We start from the raw sequence: 19,646 nt of genomic DNA, 5'->3' as shown, positions 1-19,646 counted from the left end.
GAGACAAATGGCTTTGAAAAAGGACAATTTTGTGCGCATGTCCTTCATTTAGCGTGTATTCACACCACACCTGTTTAGTCCACTTTTATGGAACTCCAGTTTGTTTTATTGGAAAGTTCGGTTTGATTGGGAAGGTGTCAATGTGCGATCAAATTCTGAAGTGAAACAAAAAAAAATCAAACTTCAGTCTGCCTTAAAACCTAGCTCTCGGGGCGTGCTGCGGTGGCGCAGGGGGTTAGCACGACTAGAGGCCTTAGTCCTCGATGCGGACGTTGCGGGTTCGACTCCCGGTCCCGGCGACCTTTGCCACATGTCCTCCCCCTTCTCCTCGCCCTCTTTTCTGTCTGCCTATTGTCTGCAAAAACTCTTTGGAGAAAAAAATGGAAATAAAAAAAACCTAGCTCTCGGTTCAGTTGAAGTGATGTTGAAGTTAAAATGTATATGTGAATCCCAAGTGGACCAGAGACTGCTCCAAAAACAGGAAGCGGACTATAGCGAAGGCTTTCTGGGTAAATATAAACAAAGCAAGGGCTAACGGAGAAGTAGCTTGTGGTCTTTTACCAAAGACAAAAGAGAAATCCTACAACTCCTGTAGCAGCTCCCCAGCAGTTGAATTTCTTCAGCAAGTCTCAACGGGTGAATTTAGCGTTTTTATTTTTTTTTCTTCGGGTGATTCGTCACCACAGTCACCACAGTCACCGTGAAAACTAAAACATATACAAATATTAAAATACAAACATAAACTTACAATACAAACAACAAAACAAAACGTACCTCGCTGCTTTCACTGGGGAACACTTGATTTCTGCATGCTACTCAGCTTGACAGTTCAAGTCGTTGATTGGCATGAGATACTACCAGCTTTTAAAGGGCCCGCCCTCATTAATTACGGCAGCCCAAGAGGTACAACAAAAAAAAACCCCAAAACATTACAAAGTGTAAATACCATTAAATCAAACAAAAAAAAACCAAAAATACTAATCAAAACAGACAAACATCCATAAACAATCTGTCATACTTAATTTAGAAAACTCTTAATTTATTTTAAATAGTGTATCCGTTACAACTCCTAAAATTTGACGCCACTCCATTTTTGTTTACATTTCATGAGGAAGGAAGTTGCACTCAGGTCTTCTTCGTGGGGTTTTTGTGTAATTTCCCTCAGTTCTTGGAAAAAGTTTTTCTGAAGGGTTTAGATCGTTTGACACGCTGCATTATGAAAGCAAATTACGCCATCTGAAAATATAAATATTGCAATTTTGGTCCCCAACTGAATCGAGCCCGTCAGACTATCATTTTTGAAAATGTCCTTGGTCTCTGTATGTGAAGAGGTAAACATCACCTCTTTGGACTGCAGCTGGGAGGGACTGCTGCATCTGGCCCTTTAAGATGGCGAGAAGCTCATTTAAAGCAGTAAGGTTTCAATGGATATGAGCTTTCAAGTTAGAGTCGTTACACCAGAAAAAGTTGGTAGCCAAGTTGTTCCCTTTTTTTTTTAAACTAGACGGTAGGAAAAGTTGCAACAGGTTTGCAACAATGGCCAGGATAATCTCTGCCATAGACAAAAAGACTAAAACTGCAAATGAATGGTGAAATAGTAAAGAGTTTAAAAGACACGCTTCTTGATAAAAAAGCACTCAACAATTAAAAGTATGATGTAAGAAGTTAAGTTTCAGTCAAGAAATTATTTTTTACTCTGCAGGTTTTACTTCAACCCCATCAATCAATGAGCAAGAAGCTGCCTGCACTACAGACATATGACTGCACTTGATTGATTTTGTACCTAGCACAAGTGTACACTCCAGCCTGTGAGAAGGTGAGAGAGGATTGGGATACCAGAAGAATAGCCACTCATCTTCAAGGAGGAAATTTAAACAAACTACTTGCTATGAAGGTCAGTTGCTTTTTAGGAGCGGAGAAACAGAAACAGGTGAAACAGAACAAAGAAAGTAGCTACAGAAAAAGGGATGCAAATTTTCAGACCTTTCATAGACTTGTTTGTGATACTCAGGACCGGGTTTACAAGGATGTGGGCCCGTGGGCTGGAGCCAGTTTGGGTGTCTTATACACGAAGGAAAAATGATTTTACTGATGCAGATTACAGTAAAGTAATAGCTAATCCTTTACATCAGGAGGTAATAATTGATGTGTGGTAGTTTAATAATAAATACTCTAGCCAATAACTCCATGTTGTTCCCAAATTAATTGACTAAATAATTTCCAAATACTTGAACATTGTTTATATTCCTAAAAATCCTAAAATAATACAACGCACTTGATTTGGATCCATGACTTCCATATAAAGGACAATTTTCGCATATCTTTGAGCCGCCCCACAAAAAATTAGGGCCCTGGGCTACTGCCCCTTTTTAGTCTGGCCGAGGTGATGCATGTAGCGAAGGTTTCATTTGGCCATTTTTCTGTTTTGTCCTTGTTCTTATTAATGTTTATTTAAAACAACTGGGCAGAGAAGATGGCCGCTCATAGCAAGTCTGGTGTTGCGGTCTATTAGTACTGCAGCACAGCGAGAGAGAGCCAGACTTTCAGCAGCTTTCTATCAGAGAATAAGCTGAGATTTAAGTCGAATATTTGTCAGACACGGTAAGGATCTACATTGTCTATAACACACGCAGGGAAAAACGCTGCTGCTTTGATAACGCCACCACTGCTAAGTGTGCCAACTCCTATAATAGTATTTAACTTTGCAATAATATTTATTTAAAATTATTGGTGTAACTATGTTTAACAACAATTGCCCTTGTAATAAACACAATTAATTACTGCTTATTATAAACTGTTTTTAAATATTTATTTTTTTTAAATGGTGGATCAAAACAGCTAGCATGAGTTTGTTTTGTTGTTATTGCGACACCAAGCAGACCACTGTCGAAGCTAAAATCCAGAACCTCTAGAACACTTGATGCATACATACACACCCAAACACACAAACGGAGAGATTTCATGCGCGGCATCTCCGTCTCCCAAACATAAACACATTTACGCCTATTCACAGTGGATGAGACGGTGGGAATGTGTGGTTAATATTTAACAAACGGGAACAGAAATAGATGGGCTTGTGTGCCGAGAGCAGAATGGGTTTCAGCAGAGCGGCCTCGGTGGCACATGAAATATTTAACCCACTCCAAACAGTAAATCATTGGAAATAGAAAAGTAAAGTTTACATCAAGATAGACTTGTAAAGGAGGCTCTCAAGCGCTGAACGTGACGTCAACGTCGAGCCATTTTTAATACTCGATAAAGTCTTGCAGCCGCTACGATCCGAAAGGAAGTTTTAAGAGAAACATATACAGTACGTATGTATATATATGCAGTATATATACTCTATATAATATCAACTTTTGCTTTGATGCAAGTAAAGATGAATAGGTCGTATTTTAAAAGCAATCACTGGGAACATTCTGGGTCAGTAAATTACAAGTCTAACTGTAAGTATGGGATCATGTTGCCTTAGAATGAAACAAGCATCTGGTGTGAGAGTTTGGGAGCGTCTTTTTTTTTTTTTTTTTTGCTTTTCTCTGCCTTTTTGGAGCTTGCACATGTGCTACCTTTGTGTATGATAAATCTGCTCCCTCTCATAATCTATGTGATTCAAAATGTGATATATGTGAGCATGAACTTTGAATTATGACCCAAACAGGGGATCGTAAATCTCTCCCCCCACAAACTCTGCCTCTGTACACACTCGTAGACTCTTTGGTTTGGTCCACTCATAAATCTCTCCAAACTGGAGCGGAGGTGCACGCACACTGCTTTTCTTTCTTTCCAACGCACTCTTCCATACAAGTCGGAGACTTCGGATTAGACAAAACAACCAGATAGTCCAGCTGACTTTTGGGAATAAACACATGCGGGCAGAAGAGAGCTACAGGAGAATTTGCAATTATTATTATTACTTTTTTTGGGGGGGGGGAGTAAATGTTTGCAAACCAACGAAAATGTTACATTTTAAGTCTAAAATAATAATTATTGAAATAAATACAAAGATAAAAGAAAGTGCTCTTAGGTACTATTGATCAACTAAACAGTAAAGCGACGGGAAAAACTAAGTTTGAAGCTGCTGAAAAACAACAAGTACCTTGGCCAAAAACCGCCCACACCTTCCAGACTGACCACTGGTTTTGAGACTGGAGCCCCGAGGGTGTTTTACAGACGGTGTTTTCTCTCTCCGTCTCATTTGTGTGGCAGCCAAAGTGGGGTTTTTTTTCTTCTTCTCTTTTTTTTTAGGAGAATCACAGCATCAGCAGTCGAAACCTGAGTGGTGAGAGGACAAAAGAGTCGTCTGCTATTGTTACCCTGGCTCTCAATAATTTGCAAGTTAGCATGAGGTGTGATATCACAAAATAACGCCTTCAGACAAAAGGGGGAAAAAAAATATATAGTGCTACCTCGGCATTCCTTCTGTCACCTGTGAAGGGAAACACCTGTGTTGGACAAGAGTTGGTGCTTTGTGGTGGCATGACTTTGTTGTAAATATTCGCTTTGTGCTTCTACAGTAGGGTTTGTTATTACTAACGGACAATCAAAACTAATTCTGAGATGCTTTATAGATCTTTTCTCCATCATGCTGTGAAAACTGAAGTAAATTAAACATGTTTATGTATTTAGTGATGAAGTCACAATCATTCACCACAGTCTGGAGTCCCAAAGGTCTGTCATAAAACAATAATTAGAAATATTATTGCACAAGTTAAACTTGTCCTCTCCCGGCCGTCACGTTCACCGTCGTTACATTTTTATCCCCAGAAGTCAATAGAGTGCCCACCGCATTTATTGGCGCTTAAACAGTCTTAAAATAAACGTATGACTTCAGTCGAATTGTTTCACAAGCTCCTCGCAGTAGATTGTTGGAGTTTGGGGCTGTTCCTCCTGACAGAACCGCTGTAACTGAGTCAGGTTTGTAGGCAGCATTCCTCAAACACATTATTTGAGATTTGGCCAAAAATTATCTGAAGGACTGAGATCGGGGATTTGTGATGGCCTTGATAAATATTGGCCTTGTTGAGTTTAAGTTGCTAAATTTGTAACCAATTTGGCATTATGACTGGGGTTATCTTGTAGACCCAATGACTTCCAAGCTTCACCATTTTTGGCTGATTTTTTGAGAAGCTCTACCTAATTAGTGAAGTGCACCAGTCCCTCCTGCGGCAAAATAATAATTTTTTGACTTGTAATTTTCTTTTTTTATATAAATGTGACCATGACCAAACACTCCAATTTTAGTTTCATCAGTCAACAGAAAATGTCTCCATAAATTAAACAGGGCAGCATTATGTACATACTGCCACGTTATAGCAAAATCAAGTCATTACGTTACCCTTCAGTTGTTACAAAATGCTACATAAATCAAAAATGACTTAAAAGAAATTTGTAATTTAACACCTCGAAATTGGGCATCTGTCTCTTTAAGAGGCTCCTGCTCCTTCTGAAACTCTGCCTTCAGGAAGTCATCATGACATCACTCCTCTATTAACTCTTTAGCATTGTTTTTGAGCAGTGTTGCACTGAGTGGTAGCTAGTAGAATGAGCTCAGTAGATGTGCAGTTGTTTGCTAATTGCTTCTGGCTAGTCTGAAGGAGCTGAGTAGGGAAGACACAGGGAAAGGTGCTCTGTGAGGCAGAAGCTCAGAAACCTGGAAACTAGCTAGCTCCCACTGAGTGTTTTGCACAGCTGACTGGTTTGAACGGGAGATTAAGAGTTGCTTTTTATGAACAAAACTCGTTTTAGTTTTGATAATGATATTCCCTTACCAGCAGCTTTAGCTCTTTTGCTTTTGTTCAGGTATAAAACATGTTCAGGTATTAAACTTGTCCTCTCCCGGCCATCACGTTCACTGTCGTTACATTTTTATCCCCAGAAGTCAATAGAGTGCCCACCGCATTTATTTACATCCCAAACATAAATCTTTGGGATACACAACCTGTCCTCAACTTAGTGTAAGACAGTTGGACATTCACATGGTGCTCACACTTTAAATGTCTGAACAGATTAATGCGACTCCTTCAGGCATCTGGAAATTGTACCCAAATATAATCTTTGAGGCCCACAGTTTTTTTAGGCCGTTTCTATGACGTCACACAAGAAAGCCACGCGTTTGTGGCGTCTCCTTAAGACACGCTGCCTCCATTTAACTGATGCGAACGAAGCCAAGGGATCGTCATCAAGCCTTTCAAAGGTTCTTTAAGTTATTGGCAGCTACGGCTCAGGCAATGGCCCCCTCTAGCAAGGTGTCACAGCTAGTTATCATCAGGGTCACATGTGACTTATTGAGAGAGCAAAGAGATGGAGGATATAAAGTTTTTTTTTTTTGTTTTTTTACCCCTCCAGGGGGTCTTTTGTGGGTCTAGTGTCCCTTATATGATAGTAGGCTGACAGGAAACGGGGAAGGAGAGGGGGGAAGACATGCGGCAAATGTCGTCGGGTCCGGGAGTCGAACCCGCGACGGCCGCGTCGAGGACTCAAGGCCTCCAAATATGGGTCGCGCTAACCGCTACGCCACCACTGCACACCCCAGAGGATATAAAGTTAATGGCAGCGATAACTGGACGTAATGCACAGTAGTCGAATTAACTAACAAAACGAGGAAATGTGGTCAGTATGTTCTCCAGCAGCCTAAGCTCAATGCAGCATACTTTAAGAGATTTAGTGGGTTAAATTATGCTAGTCTAATATCTGAACTCGTCACTGCTTTCGTTAAAAAAACATGGATATAATTTTGTCTGGACAGAGGGGCTAACATTAGCAATTCACTCAACAAAACCAGATGGTTGTTCAGTGTTGACTGGGTTTCTTTAACGTCAAGATTTTTATGTTTAATATGAAAACATTTTAGCCATATAGAGAAACATCTTGGCAGGGTTGATGATGTCCTTTACAACATCAGAATTGTCCTGTTGGGAAATAAATATAAATATATCCTGTGTTGTTTTAGCAGTTGAGACATCAATTTTCTTGTAGTCATCTCCTGACTCAAGATCAATCAACCCACATGTCTCTATTAATTAGCATGTTCTCCTGTCTTTCCCATTCTGAAGAGTGTGTCTCCTGTCATAATGTTAAAAAAAACAATACATAAAAACCATTTTCTCAAACTTAGCATTTCGTATGAAAGCGGTCACTATTTGACAAATGTCAGAATGATCAGCAGGAGATTTAGTTTTTTGCTTTCTTCAAATTCAGAAGTTTACATACACTAAGGTTATTAGGCCTTTAGTATTTTCTCTGGATAGAGAATAAATTGTTCCATCTTTCCTTGTTTAACCGTATTTTAACTCTTTACTGTACTTCTGTGTTTCAACAACATGAAGTTGTTGAAATTAGAATTTCTCTGTAAAATTGGTCAAAATTTCATATTTTTGTACATAAATTTGATTATTTGTTTTGTAAAGTGCTGAGAAGCAACATTAGCTGTGGGTTGAATTGTGTTTATTTTAAATGCCGTTAATATCTTATATAGCTGAATCATTTTCATAGCAGTATAATTACTGATGTAGTATTGTATTATATTGCTACATAAATGTATAACCTATTGCAAATTTGCAGCCCATATGTCTCACTGACTCCCTGCAACCTCAAACATGAGAACAATCTGGTTTAGAATGAATGGAGGAAAACATAAGGAGTATATTTACCTTTGAAATTTCAACAACTCGAAATAAAAAAGCAACATATGTCCAAGTTATTAGTTATACAACAAACATCCTAAGACAGTTTTGAAGATAGTACAACATACTACTTTGGGATATAGACCTGTTTGTTCCAAAGCCGTTTCCATCAGATTAATCGTATCTATCCGTCATCAGTTTCGCAAATTTGTCCCCAGACGTAAAGGCCTGGAGAATGTTTTATCTTATTTATTTATTTTTTCTTCCATACCAGACACAGCTTGCATTTAGTGAACTGATGCACCTGATATGGTTCATTATGATTGTCATTTCCACTTCTGCTCCTACGGGGGCCCGCTGCAGTCATTTTGCTGCCGGTAACGGCGCTACGCGGGGTAATTAGCGCGGGTGCGTGTCGCGGCGGGTTTACGGGACGCGTCGCCGTCGCCTCCATTACGGCTGACATTCATCGCTCATCAGTCCACTCACAGATGATGATGATCAACATACGGTGCATCATCGCCGCTAATGAGATGCGCTTTGCTGATGAAAGCCATTCGTCGAAATTCAAGCGTAAAATATTGAGACAGGGAGGAAGAAGAAGACAGAGAGACAGGAGGAAAAGAGGAAGGGGAGAAAAAAAAAGAAGAAACAGTCCGCACACACAGGAAGGAGCTTTCGGACAGCTCTCATCTTTCAGTCTAATGGTGTTAACTAAGATTCATTAACCACCAGCCATCTTTGTCCTGCAGGAAACTTGGAAGTCTGTTTGTGTTTGCCTGCTCTCCGTTTCCCCCTTTCCACTTGCATTCTGTCACGTGTGGCATGATGTCAAATTCGTGTGTTTGCGGATGAAAGTACTGCATTGGTACGACAGACCGATCGAATGAGTACAAAAATCATCTGTTTCAAATGGAGGGTTCACTTTGTGCCATTATCCATGGTGAAAACAAATTCACGAATGACTTGCTCCTGGAAATGTGGCGGGGTGTGTGTGCGCGTGTGTGTGGGTGTTGTCTGTGCAGACGGAGTGCTCATCATCTCCTGGAAGGATTGATATGAACATTCTGTCACTCACGGGCAGCACAGATGGCTAATTTCCGGAAAAGAGCAGATTTGAGCCAGGTTTTAAAGAGAAAAAAAAATAGAAATGGCACTTTTTCAAAGCGCATGTGTGTGTGTGTGGGGGTGTGGGGGTGTGTGGGTGTGTGTGAGAGAGAGAGGGGACAGACTGCATGCGGGTGTGTGTGTGTATGTGTGTGAGTGCCTATAATGTAGCGGGGGTTCAGTCAGGCTTGACCACTGACAGATAAAAGCTTTGTGTTGTTCAGCTGCCAGCCCAACATGGCTGCCTGTCAGAGTTTGAGTGAGCAGTGTGTGTACGTGTCCGTCTGTGAGTGTGTGTATCCGGCGAAACCTCCAATGTGATCTGGGCGCCCACAGCTGTGGAGCTCTTCCAAAGTGCTAACATTTAGACAAACAAACCCTGCTCCACATCGATTGCAGAGAGGGGGGGAAAAAAGGGAGAGAAGGAAATCCAGACGTCGACATTTCAATACCAATTTAACACTCTTTGCTCTCGCCACCAAACGCTGGCAACGCCTTGGAGGGGATATAGTCATGTTTACTGTAAATAACCAGTTAAATGGCCATTGGCAAGCTTCGGGCTACAGGCTAGGGGCTCGGAAACAGAAACGGAGATAAAAATGGGAGTCATCTGGTCGACTCCCCATTAGACCGATGTAGCCGAGGTACTTCAGAGCTACGATCATGCGCGGCTGTGCGATGTAGCGATGAAATAAAAGCGCTCCAATAAAATGGAATCGCTTGCATTAGAAGAAGTTTCTGTTCGGACATATGCTGAGTGTCTGAGGGCGATCTGTTGCCTCCACGACCTCGAGAGCCAAGTCGAGCTGGAGGACATCGGGGATTGTACCAACCGCATTGTGTCTGTGATGTTTGGTGGTCTTTAGAGGGGAAATTACACAGAAGATGAGGCATTTCATAATACAGTGTTGATGACAATGAGATTTGAAAAATACATTAAAGAAGAAATAAGAATCTTGTTTTTTGGGTTTTTCGGTTGTCACTACAGTTTCAGATTATATTTGACTTTTCCATGCGCAATTTGAGATTTTGAAAATGAATTTGCTTAATGGAAACTACAATTTTGTTTTTGTTTTTTGCTAAACAGTTTTGGTGCTAGGACGAGGCGTTTTGTTTGGCCGTATCGAAATTGGTTTATTTTGGAAAACTGCAACGGAAACGCTTTCTTCTCGTCACGAGTCTCTTCATGTTTCATGTCTTTAATGACTTGTCATGTGAACATAGTTATTCACGTGTGATTTTAAATGTGTTTCTTATTTAACATAAACACAGCAATTAGAAAATTGTGTTTTCCCGACATTCGTGTAATCTTGACAAAGTTTTAGCGCACATTTGTAATGGAAACGCAGCTCCGGAAATATTTTGCATTTAGATGACCACTCTTAAACTGCAAAAATGCAAAATGTCATGAAGTATTTTTGGTCTAGTTTCTAGTTCAAATGCTTTAGTGCGCTCGAAATAAGACAAAACTTACAAGTAACTTTTCAGCAAGATAGAGAAGCTTGTTTTAAGTAAATAATTCCTTAATGTAAGAAAAATAATCTGCCATGTTAAAAGTTATTTTATTTGCCAATAGAACAAACACTTTCTCCATCAACATTACAACTAAGATTTTTGCATTAGAAACTTGACCAAAATGACTTGGTAGGATTGTGTGTATTTGCAGTGTACTCATCTTTTCATGTGTATCATTAATCAACCTCTTTGCGTGTTTAACATTTGCAGAAACGTGCCTGTGTTTCTGTCAGCGCTCATGCTACCCGTGCAGCTTTAGCATCCACCCAAGCGCCACTTCATCCTTTCCTTAAAGAGACGGACATGTTTTTCTCTGTCTGTCGGGGTGCGTGAGTGTGTGTTGAAGAGGGAAGTGTGTTTGCACAGACATGCGATGCCTTTGCTCCCGCACTAAGCGGATGAGGGGCCCACTGAGCAGCGTTAAAACATCTAACTTCTCGTCCTTGCCCTTGTCAACATGGCGCCGTCCGTTATCCCTCACCTAGCACACAAAGACACTTCTTACAGAAGGGATCATCAGTCGCCTTTGCAACTCGGCAGATTCAGTCCATAAATCCTAATTATGCTCCCTCCCCGATTCCCCCCCAGCTTTTGCTTTACCACTCCACAAATAAATGGTCAGAAAGTGTAAAACATCTGCTGCATGGATCATCTCCGTGGCTGCGGAGGTAAATCATCCTCGTCTGTTTCTATTATGAAGGCAGGAGCGTCGAGGGACCTCAACTCCACTGAACGTGAAGCATCACTCCACTGACTTGTTCCACCGCGTCACTTCGCTTTTCGGCTTCTAAAACCATAAACTGTCTGCTGCTGGTGTGTACGCTTCTGACCATTTTAGGTAAAGCTGATTAGGTCAAACTAAAACAGTGAAATAAAAATGAATTTACGTGCACGTTTTTTTGTACAGGATCTGGTTTCCAAACTGTGATTATTGATCTGAAGAGAGAAGGTGAGGAACAGCTTTTTGAATTTGACCTTTCGTCTACGCAAGGTGAAACGGGCCATTCAGTATGAAAATGCAAAGATGAGTCAGACTGTTAATGTATGAAATGAATCTCAAACCTCCATGGCAGATTGTATCAAGGGCATGTATGAATTGTGAACAGGCATTCATATCCGCGTGAATATGAGTCATCATCATTCAATTGAGGCAAAAGGCAGATATAAGGGGTTTTTTTTGTTGTTTTTTTTTCCCGCAATAAGAAAGAAAAGGATCGATTCAAAAAAGAAAAAAGATTCAAAGCCGGTTTTGACCGGCTGCTGAATCTGTATTTAAAAGTAAGCAGTACATCAAGCAGAATACAGAAGTGTTTGCATTCAGATACTAAAATCAAGAACAGAACCTTGATTTGCCTCAACATATAAATTTCTTCTTTTTTTTTTTAAATATTGTTTTTGAATTGGAGAATTTTTTTTCTTAGCATGAGAAAGTTTGCTTTGGAGAATAATGTGTAGATGCAAAAGTCAATCTGTAACATAATTCAAGTAACTATTTGAGACCTGATTACTATAATAGTTGGTATGTAGAATAATTATAAGAGACTCGAGAAGGGCTCTCTGGGGAACACCTCTGGCCAAATGAAGGTAGCTACAATGCTCTACACATTAAAAAAAAAATTTTAAAAACCTGAAATACATTGGTGTTGAGAGTTGGTGACCCCAAATTTTCAACAATTTATTGAAGATTTCTTATTTTACTACCCACATTATCCTGCTGTCTCTGCATTTGTGTTTAGGTTTTGTTCTCCAGATTAACAAACTGTCCGACTTAAAAGGCATGTTCTCTGTTAGAGGGTAAAAAAGCTGACCTGTAGCATCATATTTATACCACAGATTACATCATAAAAGTAACCAGAAAAATGTTAAAGTAAACTAACATTTTCTTGTTAAAATTCTATTACTTTCCTAAAAAAAAAAAAAAAATCCCAGTTATTTCATAACATTGGTTGAAAAATTTTGATTCTTAATATATGTACTTTTCTCAATTTAAAAAAAACGATTTGAAAACTTAGGCTACGGAGGTTTACTAAGCTAACGCAAACCACTGCAGGCAGGAACCACTGCATATTTCTGCTTCAGTCCACGAGTCAAACGTTGCACGATGTTGATACGTGTAACATAATAAACCTTTTATCAAACGAAGCACTCTGGACGGTTTTCCCATCACTTTCCCTCGATAAGAAGTTGCACGGTGCGAGAGGATAATACGCAACAAATTCCCAGCACGGTTAATTCATACAGTGCATTAGCGAGAAGTAAAAGTGTTACTGCCAACACAACTCTGGTATGAACGACACTCGAGCGAGGCTATCCTGTTCGTCTCATACAGTAAACCCAGGACCTTTAACTTCTAACAGTAATTTATATCCATGCAGTATTAAACAAGTGCACTCACCCAGGCCTGTTGGTATTGACAGTGTATTGTTGTTTACTTGTATGGAAAAAAAAAAAAAAAAAAAAGAAGAAGAAAAAAACCCCAGATGGCCTCAACATATTTCATATTGGGGAGGGTGGCTGTGGGTTCAACGTGTTGTGTGTTTCTTGTGCGGGCGTACGGTATTTTGTTTTGCCCTCGTCCTTTTCTGCCTGTCTCTTCTCCTCCTCGCCCCTCCAACCCCCCCGTCTCCTTCTTGACTCTCCTCAGCCTCCAGCCAGCCTCTCCGCAGACAGGAGGTCAGGCCACGCCACTCCGCTCTGCCTGCTGTGAGCGCCGGGTCACAGAGCCAGATACCACCACCAACTGTTCAAGATTTGAAGAAATCAAGCATTTTTGTTTGTTTTGAAATTTGTACTATTTGCTCGCGTTCTCTCCGAGCTCCTCCCTCCCCCGACAAAGTTAGCATTTTATGCTAAACAGTGGATTAGTTCAAGGTTGGAAAGTCACAAATTAGGGCGTTAAAGTCTGTTAAGCGGTAGGTCTTTTGCATGCTCGAGGTGCGTGAACTGAAGTAAACGTGTCATTTGACTCCTGCTCCTTGAAGGCCTTTTGTGAAGGAATACACATCTTATTTGATTTTGGAAGAGAAAAAAATAGGCCAGAGTGGCAGTGATTCATTAAGTTACAGCTCAGCCACATTTAAAACTGACATTAAATATGTATTCCCTGCAAGTTTTGTTTGGAAGACACCTTTTATTTTAAGACAATACAGCTTCGCCAAAGATGCATTCACTCGAGTAGGATATTTTTGCTCTTTTTTTTTGTTGTCGTTACTCGACATGAATATTCAGAACTGTTCCAGGTTCAAAAATTGATTATGCACCACATGTAGATAAGTGAGAGGACGTCGCTTTAACGCCGAGTGTGGTGAGGAGTAAAGCTGTCCAATAGTGTCTTTTATTGCATCTTTCTTTCTGTTTGTTGCAATAAGCGAATGCAGTCACTGGCAAAAAAAAAACAAAACATGCAGTTGTGCTGTGTTATTTTAAAAAAAGTTTTATTAAAGCCTCTACACCAAAAATCAAAGTTCTGCAGGACTGTCGGGTAAAGAGAAACATTTGCCTGAGTATAATCTGAATTGCTCGGCATCAGCAGCTCTTCAAAATCAGCTCACAGTTTTCTCCAAGATCACTTCAGAAGTCTGAGCACCACATGGTAAATAATGCACGAAATGAACTTTTATCTTCTACAACATGGCATTGTGTGAGTTTTTTTTTTTTCTTTCTCATTTTCAAAACTCATGAAATCTCCCCATTAACGGAGTCACCTGTAAATTAAACCTTTGGGATACACACCCAGTTTTATATGAGTAATATGGTTCACCATACAGGTCTGTAAAGACTTTGGGACAACTTAAATACTTTCTGTAAATATAGTAATAGGGATAGGGTTAGGGTTGAATGAGTTTACTGTTGCTTATTGCATGCTCAGAGTCCACAGTAAGATGTAAACACTACTGGCATTATATTGCCTTATAATGCAGGGGGCTTATGGCCATAAAGTTAGGATTTGACTTCCTGAGTTGTGGTTATTTCATACTTTTTAAGGAAGCTGAAATGTATTTGGTCATTTCAAGCTTAACATCTCAAATCTTTAGATTTAGCAAATGTGGACAGGATTATTTCACATTGAACAGAGACTTTATAAACAAGGCAGTTGGTAGTCAATGAAATCTTTATTCCTTTTATGATCACATAATAAAGGGGGAAATGTTTGTGCCACTCATCCAGAGAGTACCGGAGATATAAAACGTCAATTCAAATGAGAAAAACCAGAAAATTAGCAACTACTGTACTTTCCCCATTGATATTTATTTGTCCAGTTAAAATCTGGCGAGGGTCAAAAACATGTAAAATTAAAATGTTTCGTCACTACTGAGATACAATCGATCAACTTTATTCGTACAGCACATTTCAGCAACACGGGAGTTCAAATGCTTCACATCATGAAAACATAAAAAAAAACCCATCATAAACACATCATATAGTCAACAGTGGCGAAAACCAATAATGGACATTACATTTTGTCAAGTGCCGCCATTAAAATCGTCATTAAAATATGTTGGTCAATATCCCATTTATTATGGTTCAAGAGCAACTCTAAGCTAATAAATCAGACAAATTGTGCCGAGACCAGAAAGGCTCTCTTTGAAATCTCACCTTTACACAAAAGTTTGCTTTTTGAGCCGAGACAAGTTAAGAAAAAGATTTCCCAAAGATGACAGAATTATAAAAATAAAGGCGCTTGAACCAATGGCGTGTTTGGATTTACAATTTTGCCCAAAATCACCCATCACCCCACTTCACAAGCATTCATTTATCATCAGCCTTTTTGGATGTGCTCTACAACACACTGCAGAGTTTGATCCTTTTCATCACCGGATCTTTTCCTTTCTTTTTATTTCTCCCTTTTTTTTATATATATATAATTTTCTCAATTTCTTCAAAAAAGAAAAATAAATACCAAAAGAACATTGGGGAATGGGAGGCACCTAGAACATTTTAAGCCACCTATCTTCATCACATACTTTCATATTTTGATCCATCCATTTCCTCCAAACATTATTATGAGACATATACTGCCAGGATCTAGGGTTTTCTGGGGAAAGTCTGCTGATGCTGCTACATCTGCTGTTGTAAATCTCACCCTGCATTCAAGCCGCTGCTACTCTCCAGTTGTCCGTTTCAAACAGATATATTCATCCTACCATCTTCCTTATGTCTATTTAACAACAGCTACTGTTAGGGTAATACTAATGCTCTGTAACAAAAAGCTAAGCCGAATCTGAACATGTTACTTGATGTGATAAGTCGAGATGTTTTAGGTTTACGGCTCTTCCTCCCATGCCAGCCTCTCTGTAGGTTCCCCCCGTCCCGCCCCCGCCTGTCTCACCAGCTCGCTCCTTCCATAATGTCCTCTCTAGACACCAGTACACTTGAAGGGCTTAAGGTAATTGCACTCGGGGCTTCATCTTAACGCCGCTCTCTCACATGTGGAATCATTATCCAGGCTAACAATTACAGCCTGCTCTAGTAATTGATCAGAAAACTGTCTTGGGGAGGTTAAAAGGTATTAAATATCACCACTTTCTTAATTTACTGCGCCTGTCAAATAAAAAAGAAGGAGAAAGAGGAGTGAAAATGAGAGTCTTCAGCCTTTTTTCCGTCTCTCGGCTTAAATAATGACCCCCAATTAAAGTTCCTCTCCGTTACTGCGCACACTGCTCTAATGCAGGTCTGTTGGCCCCATGGCTAATTTTGTGTACACAGGGTCATGAAGATTTTTAATTTATCGTCTTCTCGTTGTGGAACTGCATGCGTGTGTCTGTGTGTATTTTGTGGTGGCTGTTGCGTTTGTGTGTGGGCCTGTGTACATTTCCGTGTTTCTCCTATTTTTCCAACTTAACTTTCACCAAATCACCAATTCTAATGAGTTGCCACTGGCAATTATTGCACACTTTGCAGCTGACCCTACAAGATGGGAGGGTCAGAGTGTGCAACATTGTGTCTTTGTGCGCGCCAAAACGGGGAGGGGAGATTATCAAAATGTGGAAAAGCAAACACAAGACGCTCATTGTGGACTTGGCGAGCCATTATGTGCACAAATCTACTCTTGTTTGCTGCAATAGCGCCCTACGTTAGACGGAGGAAAGTACGCCGCTTCTCCACGTTAAGGCAGCCTCTGGTAGACATGTTTGGGTAACCATAGAGTTTTACTGCAGCGACCAAACATTTTTGAAGAATTTTAAAATAAAGAAAATTTACGGTACAACACTTATTGGCACCCAAACAATCCTCCTAAAGTAAATTTAACATTAGCATTTATTTATCTTTTTCTCTTTTTTTAGTTGTGTCTGGAACATTTTAATCAGTAATCCATGACCTGCTGTTTCCTGGGGGAATAAATATGGAGGCACACAAAGGCCTGTTTATTTTAGCCTCTACACAGAATGAGGACCCAGTTTCAGTAGGATGGTAACGGAGATGGAATAAATCTCAAACGCTCACCGTTGGAGAACAGCAGCAAAAAGTGGCACCTTCAGATCAACAAGTTTCCATAACAACCATTAGAGGCCGTCTGTGACGGGTCAAACTTTAGAAAACAAGCCAGGAAAAAATCTTTTTCTGTTTGACCGAGATAAATATAGAGTGCTGCTAAATTCTACCTTAAATTTAGCTAGAGTCAGAGGAGATTTAGATTGATCGTGCAAAGACAATCCACATACGACTTATTCCTGGCAGTCTGAATAATCTAATTCCGATCTTTTCTCCCGCCAAAAAATTTAAAATTAAAAAAATCGGATTGCTAAAATGTGGTGCTAAACTGGATACAATAGCTTCAAAATCACCTGCAGTCTGAACGACCATGTTGCATTTGTTCCAACTTTTACGTCATTTACTTACTTGAGACATGCGTCTTAATTCTGCACCAGAAGGAGACAGATACAGTAAATCTGGATGTAGACAATGGCTCAATCAATAACTTTATTTTTTCTTAGCTTCCTTTGTCTTATGATCTACTGAAAATACTACCAGGATCTTTAAAATTGTTCCATAGATGACGGCATCCATTATAACTTCCATAAGCAGGGAACATACACATCACACTTCTGTGTCCTTCTTCTGCACATGTAGGTCAAGGCTTTGTGGCAACTAGTGATAAGTTTGTTGCATTAGAACTATGTTAATTCAGGCACATTAGCATCTTTTTGAGCATGATCAATCTGTTTTAGGTCATGAGACAACATTTTAGTCGGATTTAAGTCCAGACTTTGAGTAGGCCTCTCCAAAACCAGCTTTGTTTTTTGAACTCTTCAGAGGTGAACATGCTGGTGTGCTTTGAGTCGCTGTCCTGCTGCATAGGTTAAGAGTTTAAGACAACATAATGGCCAATGTACATTCTCTTTCAGGATTTTCTTGTAGAAAGCAGAATTCATGTTTCCATCAATTATAGTCCAGCTTCCCTGGAACATCACAATCTCACAACCATGTTTATTTGCAGGTATGATGTTCTTTTTTTGAAATGCTGTGTTAGCTTTACACCAGATGGCCTCTTCAATACGATGAATATTTTTCCCCAAAGGTTTTGCAGATCATCCAGATGCTTGATGGGTTTTTTTTTTCTTTAGTTCCTATTGGAAAACAATGGTTTTCAACTTGAAACTCCATGGATGTATGCCTTGGCTCACACTCTTTCTTGTTGCTGAATCATGAACACTTTTTGAGTTCATGTTTCATCTGAACACTTGTGTGTTTTGTCAGAGATTTTCAACAAAGTCGATGAGAAAACGTGAGAGTTTGGCCTACTGTCTCTATGTTCTCGTCCAGTTGGAGTAAATGCTGCAAGTCAATGACTCAGTGCTGGGTTTGTTTAAGTAAACCTTTTAAGCCAACTTGTATGAAAAGCTGAATTTAATGCACTGTTTGATAACTAGGACCTACTGGAATGTATATGTGAATGGATTGAAATAACATTTCTGTCAAGTGTCTCGAGATGCTTCAGAAATATTCAAATTGAATTTTCACCCATAAATGAAATCATTCATTAGAAAATGTTTACTCATTGTATCTTTAATACTACATTTGAACATAAAGATTTGCTGCTCCACTTAAAGCCTCATCTGCTATGGTGTACCCTAAGGCTCCATTTTTGGTCCTGATTTATTTTGATGTTTGATGTACAATTCTTTTTTTAAAATAACTATTCGGGATTGGTCGTACTTTGAGTTTGCCGATACCCTTGCCCTCCTGCTTTTCATCATTAAAAATCTTCCAGGAGAGTTTTTAGATTGTTCTTTTAAATTAGAGAAGCAAGGCATAGTTATCAAACTGCTATAACAAAACCTGCTCTTTTCCAATAAGGTGTAAGGAAACTTTAATTTCTTTGGATTTGGGCTTTAGCAGAAGACACTAATACTTATTTTGTAGGCACTGGATATTGTAATGTTACTTTTAATGTCACAGATTAAAAAGACACACATTGACGTAAATGCAAGCAGAGTCCTTAAAAGTGCCGGACCTTTCTGTGACTGCTAATTCTACTTTTTAACCTCCATTAAACAACCGGCCCCGGCCCATCCTGCACATCTCCCCGTGTTTCCTCCCCCACCTCAGTAAGGACAGCTGACAATGATGGGCAGACAGGGTGAGGTGGAGGAGGTGATGGGTGGAATGGAGGGATAGAGGGTAACAGCAGGGGACAGCAGGGGCTAGCAGGGGCTAGCAGGGTGAGCGACGCTCTGTGCCTCTCAAATCAGCTCCATTTTTTTCATTAGCTCATATCCTTGCCAGGCTTTACAGCTGGCTGATCAGCAATCAGGGGCCGTTTGTTTCAATCAGCCAGCGACTCCACTGTTACAGACAGGACCAGATTACAGAGGGAGAGAGAGAGAGAGGGAAACAGGGGAGGGATGAAGAGGGATGGAGAGGCAGGAAGGGGTAGGCCGGCTGTGGGGGAGGACGTCTTTACCTCTCACCAATGACTGTGATGAGAGGGGTGAAGCCGGGGACATGCAGATACAAAATAGAGTGCAAGGCGGGTGTAAATGGAAGGGTTGGGAACAATGGAGTAAACCGTGGTGGATATGAGAAAATGCTCCCTGTCACTGCAGACACAAGGAGGCGAGGCGACTTTTTATTTCCGCTGTGCCAATCGTGAGCAGGAAAAGTTAAAGGAGCAGTAAAGTGTTTTCTTTGGGAAGCAAGGCTCAATTAAGAGGTTATAGACAAGCAGTAGTGGCTAATTCTCTCCGTCTCTTCATTTTAGTATAACTTCAGATTAGTTCGTACCACACAGGCAGAAGCTAAATGCTAGTCTGAGAAGGGCGGGAACCAGATTCAAGTCTTGAAGTAACTTGAAGCATCTAAAACAGGGGTCTCAAACTCCAGTCCTCAAGGGCCGCTGTCCTGCAGTTCTTAGATGTGCCACAGGTACAAAACGCTGGAGTGAAATGACTTAATTTCCTC

The 19,646-nt window shown here is 40.1% G+C and overlaps 1 long non-coding RNA gene across 1 annotated transcript; it reads right to left on the bottom strand.

The window, feature by feature from the left end:
- Positions 1–251: 251 nt before the first annotated feature.
- LOC116717576 (uncharacterized) lies at positions 252–16,710 on the bottom strand. Its single transcript, XR_004338764.1, has 3 exons — positions 16,700–16,710; positions 12,520–12,525; positions 252–366 (listed from the first exon to the last, which is right to left on the bottom strand). It is a non-coding gene; the product is annotated as an uncharacterized LOC116717576 (long non-coding RNA).
- Positions 16,711–19,646: the final 2,936 nt, after the last annotated feature.

Source organism: Xiphophorus hellerii, chromosome 3 (genome assembly GCF_003331165.1).
Source record: "Xiphophorus hellerii strain 12219 chromosome 3, Xiphophorus_hellerii-4.1, whole genome shotgun sequence".
NCBI lineage: Eukaryota > Metazoa > Chordata > Actinopteri > Cyprinodontiformes > Poeciliidae > Xiphophorus > Xiphophorus hellerii.
Note: the sequence above shows the minus strand (reverse complement) of the source record. Positions and strands in the feature narration are given on the sequence as shown.